Source organism: Alligator mississippiensis, chromosome 9 (assembly GCF_030867095.1).
Source record: "Alligator mississippiensis isolate rAllMis1 chromosome 9, rAllMis1, whole genome shotgun sequence".
In the NCBI taxonomy this organism is placed as follows: domain Eukaryota; kingdom Metazoa; phylum Chordata; order Crocodylia; family Alligatoridae; genus Alligator; species Alligator mississippiensis.
In genome coordinates this window covers 15,298,204-15,307,315 of record NC_081832.1, presented here as the reverse complement: position 1 = coordinate 15,307,315, position 9,112 = coordinate 15,298,204, and the positions used below count along the sequence as shown (strand labels likewise).

Here is a 9,112-nt window from a genome sequence, read left to right as displayed (position 1 = left end):
TATATTATGGTCCAATGTGTGTTCTGTCATCTTTGGGAGCATGGGATTTAGCCAGAATCCTTAACAAATTGTATTGAATTGAATTGAGCCTACTGTCCACTGTAACCCCCAGATCCTTTTCTGTAGAGCTGCTGCTCTACAGAAAACCTCATGAGATTTGTTTTGATCCCATCTCCAATTTATCAAGGTCTCTCCGAATCCTAGCCCTATCCCTCAGCATGTTTACTACTCCCCCCAGCTTGTTGTTATCTGCAGACTTGCTGAGGGTGCGCTCTATGTCATCTTCCAGGTCACTGATGAAATACTGAACAAACGAGGCCCTAGGACTGACCCTTAGGGCACTTCACTTGAGACTGGCTGCCAACTAGACATAGTCATTGACTACTACCCTCTCAGCTGGATAATCCAGCCAGTTTTCTGTCCCCCTTGCGGTCCATTCATTCAACCCATACTTCCGAAGCCTGCTTGTGTTCTAAATACATGTTGAAGAACTGTCAATGTAATATTCTGTACCTATAGCTGACACAAATAAGTTCTATTAATGCAGGGGTTCTCAACCTCTGGCCTGTAGACCAGATCAAGCTTGCGACACTGTCATCCAGCCTGTGGGGCTCCCCATGACTATGGAAATTTGGGGTATGGAAAGTGCTACTGCTCCCCCACCCCAAATTTTGGAACCCATGAGGAGCTCCAGTCCCTGCATGATGGATTGGGTACTCAATCCCACTGTGTACCCCAGGGACCAGTCCTGGTGTGAGGGGTTGGGAGGGACCAGTTCCAGGCCAACACAGTCCAAGCTTGGGGTGTAGGAGTGGGAAGGGTACCTGGGCCCTGGGGCCCAATCCCAGGATGTGGGTGCTGCACCAGGCCCCTGTGGCCCAATCCCAGGACACGGGGGTGTGAGGAAGCAGCGCCAGCGCCAACAAAAGACGCAGGAAGGGTGTGGTTTCATTCCCTAGGGCCCAATCCTGGTACATGGGGCTTGATCCAGCCTGCAGACCGGCCCCATGCCACTCATTTGGCCCATGAAACCAAAACGTTGAGTCTACTGTATTAATGGAATAAATTCAAGGCGGAGGGGGTGGGGGGGAAGCTGGGGGGACACAACACTTTATTTCATATATGGTCAGTTACACTATTTCTCCTTGTATTATTAAGCAGGCTCGAATCCTGCCCTTTGGTCCATTCAGACATCACAGACTTCACAAGAAATAAATGACTGACTCAGAAATGACTGACTTAGCCTTATCTATGTGGGGGCTGTTGTACCAACTGGTCCTAAAAGTTTGTTTTAATAAAAAAAGGGTACAAAAGTGGTGGACAAGAGTTGTCAGTTAAATAATGACAAAAACATGATCTTTACCACACAATGGAAAAAGATGTGAATTTTGGCTTTTCATGTGTAAAACATCTCACCATCTATTCTAAAAAAACAAGGTATCTACACGAGCACTCACCTTTATCACTAGGCTAGCATGCCTACTATGCTATGCTGACTAGACCGACTATTTTTACTTGCAAGAGGTTGGCCTGTTCCATAAAAATCAAGTATGGGCTTTGGATTCTGCAGTTCAGAGTCTAGATGCTCTTAAAAATGTTAATTTGAAGAGATTTTTTTTTTTAATTTTAGCTATATAGGTTGCTATTAATCTACCTCAATACAACATTAGAAGTAAAATTTGTGATAAACTCAGCTGTGTAATTCCATGGGCTGCTGTAAATTGCATGACTGCCGGCATGATTTGGTTTCCATCCATGTACAATTACAAACCTACGTAGCTACCGCGTGTGGGTTCCTGTATTGCCTTCCAACTCCACCCAGGCAGGTACCAATTCTAACATTTTTTTAATAAAAGGTTTTTCCTTCATATACAAGACGCATACAGTTTCTACATCTCGCACTCCTGAAATAAAAGCATACAAGAGCGTGTCTTTCTACGGCTAATTAACCAAGTCGTGAATAAAACCGATTTTACGGATGCAAAGACGTAGGTCCCACGAGTTGACATAAATACTCTCCAAATTCGCTGTAGTGCGTGTGCATGATCACAGTGCGTTTTATCATTTTAGTGAGACAACTGTTCAGTTGGTCTAATAAAAGATATCACATTCACCCAAATAGCCTTGTCTCTCTCCTTAGAGCAAGGTGGCTACAACCAACACCCCCAAAACTGTCGGGCTGCATTTAAAAAGAGCTGGCTTTCCTTCCTCTTCCTTGTCAGAGGGCCTTAAGTAGACCATTTATTCCAGCTTTTTAACCTTCTCCGTGTGGTCTCTGACCTTTTTCACAGATAAGGGCTCACGAGTGCACGCGGGGCCTTCGTGTCACTCAGGGAACTGCTAAGCAGCAAATTACAGGGCAGGTCACCTGACACGGACTCCATTTCTCACGTCGTTGCTGGTGTCGTGGCACAACAGTGGTCCCGGCAGGGCCGTGACAACGGGAGGGGGCGAGGGGCTGGACGCGGGATTTCAAGAAGCGCCGCCGGGACTCCTCCACGAAGAGCCCAACAAAGCGGCGCCAGGGGGACCCTGCCTCAGGGAGGGGGAGACGCGGAGCCAGCCGCCTTTTTCAGCAAGTCGGTCTCTAAGGTGCTGCGGCCTCACCTCACGCCACCAGGACCCGAGCACGGGCCGGGCGGCGGCGACGGCAGCTCCACTCCTCCCCGCCAGGAGGACCTGAGTCTCTGGCAGCAGGAGGGACGGAGCGTCCCGTCAGCACGGCCCCTGATTGGATGGAGGCCGTGGAGGCCTCTGGGAGATGTAGTGTCGCGGGCTCGCGGCGGCACGGCGGGTCCCGGCATGCCCCGCGCGTTCCCAAGGTGCCCCGCGGGGGCAGCACTACACTTCCCGCCGTGCCCCGCGCTGGCCGGCCGGGCTGGCTCTGGCTGGGGGAGGCTGGTTCCTATTTAAATCCAGGCAGCTGGAAAATGGCGGCGCGAGGCTGAGCGCGGGGAGACGGGGTGGAGGAGGCGCGGCGGAGCCCGGTCGGTGAGTGGCCTCGCGGGGGCCGAGAGAGTCCGGGGGGGGGGCCCTGGGGCTTCCCCGCCCCGTGTCTAGCAGTGGGGACGCTCGGATCGCGGCGGGGGCTCCCCGCGTCCTGGTTGGGAGGGGCGGCGGGGCCCCCCCGGTGCAGAGACGGGGTGAAGCCCGGGGTGCCCGGGCCGGGGAGGCTGCAGACGGGGGGAGGGGGCGGCCCTGAGGTGGTTTCCGCGTCTCTCGGGCACTTCTCCTTTTCCGCCGCGGGGCCGGGACCCAGCTTCCGTTTCCCTGCGGCCGCCGAGCGAGCGCCGGGGCCGGGGTCATCCTGCCGGGCGGCTTCGAGCCGAGTGCGCTGGAAAGTTGGTTGTGCCCATGTGTCCTGTGGGCAACCCCGCGGTGCAGCGTGTACGCTTGAGCTGCCTTTCCACCCCCTCGGTCAGTGACAATTATTTACAATATACGCGCAGATGCTTTATTTGAGGATTTTCCCCTTTCGACTAAAAAAAAAAAAGAAAAGGGGTTTTGTGTGTCAGATAATTTGCTTGGGAGTTAATGCAGAGTCCTGTTTAAGGTGCAATGTGAGGCTGCAAAATGAAGTGTGTATGCAGGGCAGAAGTGTGTGAAGGTAAGTATTTGGTGTGACTGAGGACTTGTCCTTAGTACCTTTTTATAATGCACAGGCATAATCAGATGGTTTGAATTTAGCTACACAAAGTAAGTAGGACTGTGTTTAGTTCTGTCTTTTTTTTTTTAATAGTAAAAGATTAATTTCATAGAAGAGCTTATGCCACACTGCATGTAGCACAGATGTGTGCGAGGGCTGGGTGTGCGTCTGTGGAGGATGGGTTTTCTGGGGGTGTTTTTTTTTTAAGGACTTAATGCTGTGCATCTGCTTGATATCCTTGGTGTAAGATGTTGCATATAGAGAAAACAACCTAAAATAAGCCACAGGCTTTTTTTCCTAGAACGTGCCTAATTACACATTACAATAGCTCCTGATAATCAATATTAAGTGTAGATTGAGGATCAGATTAGACCTCTAAATCTCTTGTTGCTGTGATTTTGTTGTTCGTTTGTTTAATATTTGCAGAATTCTGCAATAATATGACGCTAGATATGGGGAGAGGGAGAAGAACCCCCCCTCAAGTATTTTTAAGAGAGATACCAAAAGCTTATCATCAAGCAAGCTATGTAAAAGAAAGGCTAATGTGCTGCTTTCAGTGTGTGTACACCCCTTTTAACATCTGTGTAGATGCTGGCTTTGGGGATATTAACTTGGAAGTTTGCATTGTCTGCTAATCTGTTTTCTGTGCATAGCAATCATCTGGTACCTACCATATAGCTGAGACAAAATGCAGAGCATGAGGGGAAAGGAAAGCTTGCATGAGGGGAATGGAACATTATTCTTTCGAATCTTTTATGGTGTGGGTTTTTGTTTTTTTGTTTTTCTTTTAAAGACCTCCTCTGAACTCGAGGGGATATTGCAAGCCTAGAACTGCTTTGTTAATTTTTGTGGTGTGGCTGTATATGAGAATATAAATTTGGCTGCATGTGGAAGAAGGAAGACTATCCTGATTATGTTCATTGTGTATAAGATGACTCCTCGGTTAGTAACATGTAAAATGATACTGGACACTAAAGTCTGACACTGGAGGTTGTTTCAGGTCCTGCATTTAAATGGGCCTCAGTTCAAGGTATTACAATTGTGCAATGCAGAAGATCTTGTATTGCATTGAAAAAAGCTGAATGAGAATTTTTTGCTATAAAGAGTTAATCTCCTTAAAAAATATAGGGCAGAATGGAGTGCTTTAGATTGGGGGGGTGGGGTAGGGGGGAGTAAGGGGGTGAACAATTTTTTCTTTCTCTCTTTTTTTTTTTTTTTTTTTGTTTGGTTTTATAAGAGCTCAGGAGGAAATACTTTAAAACTGATGGTTAGTAGGAGGGCTCTTAGGTTTGTATGTGGTCTAATTCTATTGATTTTTGATTAGGAAAATGTATAAAGTGGTAGGCATGATCCTGAAAAACTGCAATTACTATTTAACTCTTGTAATACTGTCTGCATCAGATTATCAGTATATCAGAATAACATGTGAAACATAACTAGTTTCACTCTTTGCAAAGAAACGTTAAGGTTTTGTCAATTATTTTGCTTAGTTAAATTTGAAAAATCTTATTAAAGAATGGTTTTTACTCTGAAGTAATTCTGACATAAGCTGCTGTTTTGTAAAAATAAGGAACAAAATTTAAATGGATTTGATTTCCGAACTGTAACTAGAGTAGTACTGAGAAGAATCTCTTAAGGATATGTCAATATGAAATGTGTAACTACTATTGATAGATTTTTTTTTTTTTTTTAACAGAGGTTCCTGGATGTAACATTTCATGCCTTTTGATATGTATACAACCTTTTCCTTTCCTGATACACTTCACAAAGTAATAATGCAACTGTTATACTGGCTGATAGCTAACTACTTTTTTTGTAAAACCTGTCCTGCTAACTTGCACTGCATTCCCTTCTGAAAAGGATTTTTCTTATTGTCTAGTTGTCATTCTTCCAGACTAGTGTTTTAGGCATGGAGAATGGCATTAACATTTCTAGTGACTTAAAATTTTAAGTTGTGGAAAATGAGCACTTTCATAAGACAGACTGTGAGAAGGTAGGGCTGTAGCACCTTATTGACTAACTTGTTTAGAAAGGCATAAGCTTTCATAACATCTGGCAGTCACCTCTGAATGGACTTGCAGAAAGCGGGGGTGGGGGGGGCAGTTCTAAATGGATGGGAATTTAGATACAAAGGATAAAGAAAGAGGGAGGAAAAGATAGGAGAAGGGGACAATGCTCAGAAAGACAGAGGTAGGCTGATGTAAACATTGTCCCTAATGTTTGTATAAACAAATATATTAAGTTACATTGCTTTATTTAGGTTTGCTCCTAAGAAATTAGTTGTCTTCAAAGTTTTCAGTAAGCATTTGTTCACATGGATACACTGTATGGTAATTCCCTCCTCTTATTGTAGGTGTTTTGGAGGCCAGTAACTGGCAAAGAAGGAGGGATAGTGGGGAAGGCTAAGGCTAACTCATTTACCCGTCATCTGGGTTAATTTGAATATGAGTATTCTCACAACAATGCCTCATACAAATTGCTGCGACTTCGCTCTGTACGTCCACCCATTTGTATCAAGGGGCATAGCCATTGATCCTCTGGGATGGGACGCTCCTAGAATAGTGATTCTCAAACTTTTCTGTCCCAGGACCCATTTGTAAACATCAATGACCAGTCCTGACCCAGTAAATAGTTTAAGTAAGAAACGCATAAGTATTTTGGCTCCAAAATACTTATTACATACTACAAGTTAAAGTAGCTCAACTGTCTTAATTTTAAAGACCAAAATCGACATCAACCAGAAAACATTAACAGCAATGGGAGTAACGGAGGGCTTACGTACTTACAAGTGACATTTGCCATTGTGTATCGGTATCCCTCATTCTCAACTTGCAGCCCCTGGTGCTGCCCCTCAGTCCCAAGCCACAGCCCTACTGGTGCCCCTCGCTCCCAACCTGCAGCCCTCTGGGCCCCCCTACCCCCAGCCCTGCTGGAGGGGGGCCCCAGCTGCCTCCTTTCTGCCCGGGCTGGAGAGCAGTTGTTGTGACAGTTCTGGCTCGTGGGCAGCTGCAGAGCAAGTCTGGCCCTGTCATGGGCTAGGGGGAAGAGAGGAGGCCTGTGGCATTCTCCACCCTGGGCTGAGGCTCCCATGCCTTGCCAGGTGGCCTGGCCATAGCCTCTAGGGCTGTGCAAAATAGGCCCTATTTGATTTGGATTTGGCCTGAATTGGGGACAGTGATTCAATCCGTTGATTTGGTCAATCCGAATCTGACGATTCAATGCTGATTCAGTGAATCGGTGATTTGGACACAGGCACAGCTTTAGAAGTTTTTTTTTCTACGTACCTTGAGGTAGCAGTGTGGCTCGTGATCGCTTCGCTTTGATGCTGGGGCGCATGGAGTGTCCCACAGGAGCACAGGGGGGCTCTGCAGCGTGCTTGGCAGCAAACCCAGAAGTGGACCAGAAGTATATCTGCCAGGGAGGGTGCTGGTAACCACAGATGCACAGACACCCACCGTGGCTCGGCAATTGGCTACAGGAGACTCCAGATGCTTCTGGTCCACTTCTGGGTCTGCTGCTGAGTGCGCTGGGGAGCCCCCTGCGCTTCTGTGGGACACTGCATCTGCCTCGGCACCGCAGCGTTCAGAGCCCCTGCTACCTAGAAGTATGTAGAAAAAACATTTAAAGCTGTATCTATGTCCAAATCAGGAGGGTTTCAAATTGATTTGGAGAGATTAAAGGGATTCAGAGATTTGTCCACCAAATTGGGCCAAATCAAATCGGGGACCGATGCTTTGCACAGCCCTAATAACCGCCCTCCCCAGCAGCGTCTCCTGGCCACCTCACCCCCACGAGCTGGCAGCACCAGCCTAGTCATGTAGCATCCTGCCATCCCCGAAGGGCCCCCTTCCCCCACTGAAGGGGTGTGCTCCTGCCCTGCTGTAGCCGCTGTGCCTGGACACCTTCCTCCAGTGCTGGCAGACAGCTGTCCTACTCCCCATAAACTTACTTGCATCCAGCTGCCAGGTCTGCTTCCACCACCCTGCCTGGTTGTATGCTAGCCATATGCATGCATGCGCTCAGATGCATGTGGTGTCCCCTGCTTCCAATCACCCCAAGCAGCTCCTTGCAGGCTGGAAGGCTACCGACCTGCAAGGAGAAACCTGTGCTTTCCCACATTTTTCTGTTGACTGTTTGTAACCCTTTCAGATAGTCTTGTGACCCACTTTTGGGTAGCAACCCATGGGTTGAGAAACATTGCTCTAGAACAGGTTTTATCAACCTTTTAGGAGTGGCTGGCTGAAATAGCATAGTTCAGTCATGAACCAAGGCAACAGTGTAGAGACTTCTCAGAGGAGGAAGAACATGCCAAAGGTGCCCTGATGAGGTTCCCTGTAGTCACATAAGCTATGCTATGACTAGATCAATTTACGTTACAAGAAAAATATTTTTAAACATTTGATTTCAACACTTCACAAAGTGGAACAAGGACAGCAGTGTTTCATGTTGCTATGTTTGAAACAAAATCTGCCTTTGGCATACTTTGAGTATGCATACCAAAATCCCATCAGTAAAACAATTCTTCACCTGCAGCTTAGGTAACTGCAAACCAATCTTTTGGATGTAATTCTCATGTGCAGCTGAAGGGGATACGGAGAGAGGGCAGAGAAAGTTAGGTCCCACTCCTCAATTCTGGAGGTGGAATTGCTATTTATAGCTTAAGATGGCTGGAAATAAATTTTTAGGGCTGTTACTCTGGCCTGCATCCTCCAGACCATGCATTCTGGCTCTGATTTTCCCCATGGGGAGGGAGCAAGTGGGGTTTGGTTGGATATACTGGCTTTTGTCACTATAGCTCCCCTAGATGTATCCTCAGAAGCGTTGATATGCATATTATCTTGACTTGGGGATCTTACCTTTAGGTTAGAAAAATGTGTTAAAAATTATAATATCCATAACCCAGGGTTCACCAACACTTCAAACAAAATTGGTCACCGTCTGTTTAATACTATCCCATCCCCTTCATCTGCAAGTGAGAATTTCATCCAAAATATTGGTCTGCATTTTCAGGTTTATTTTATTTTAGAGTTGTAGAAGGAAGAAAGAGTTGAGGTGGGGAGGTGAAACAAAGGTTATGCTTGTAGGAGAGCGGTAGTTCAGGTAATGTTCTATTTTAGACTAGGAAAATGAGGTATGTCTAAAAATAAGTTGGTTGAACACTAGTTATTACTTCCCTCATGTCAGCTGGTGGTGGTGGGGACAGGGGGAACATGAGTCTTTAAGTCAACAGTTCTCAACTGAGGTGCTGAGGCCTTTTCAGGGGTACCTTGGTATGGCAGCCACTGCCACAGCCAGATGAAACTGCCCCTTGTGCTCTGTATGGGCCAGTTCCACCTGGCTGTGGTAGCAGCAGCACCCTGGTTGAGAGCCACTGAGGCAGTGCAACAGTTGTTCTCAGCTGGGGTGTCAACATATTCAGGAAAGTTATGGAGGGATGCCTTAAATATAGGAAGGTTGAAAACCACA

The 9,112-nt window shown here is 46.9% G+C and overlaps 1 protein-coding gene across 7 annotated transcripts in view; it reads left to right on the top strand.

The window, feature by feature from the left end:
• The first annotated feature begins 2,870 nt into the window (after positions 1 to 2,870).
• Positions 2,871 to 9,112, top strand: part of NCOA3 (nuclear receptor coactivator 3) — a 146,134-nt gene continuing 139,892 nt past the window's right edge. For 5 of the 7 annotated variants that reach the window (XM_019484538.2, XM_019484541.2, XM_019484542.2 and 2 more), the window contains exon 1: positions 2,871 to 2,991. The gene's annotated coding sequence lies outside the window, so the exon portion shown is untranslated. Of the gene's footprint in view, positions 2,992 to 3,396; positions 3,418 to 9,112 lie in introns of those variants that run through there. The other 2 variants (XM_059733169.1, XM_019484539.2) reach the window with 2 other exon arrangements.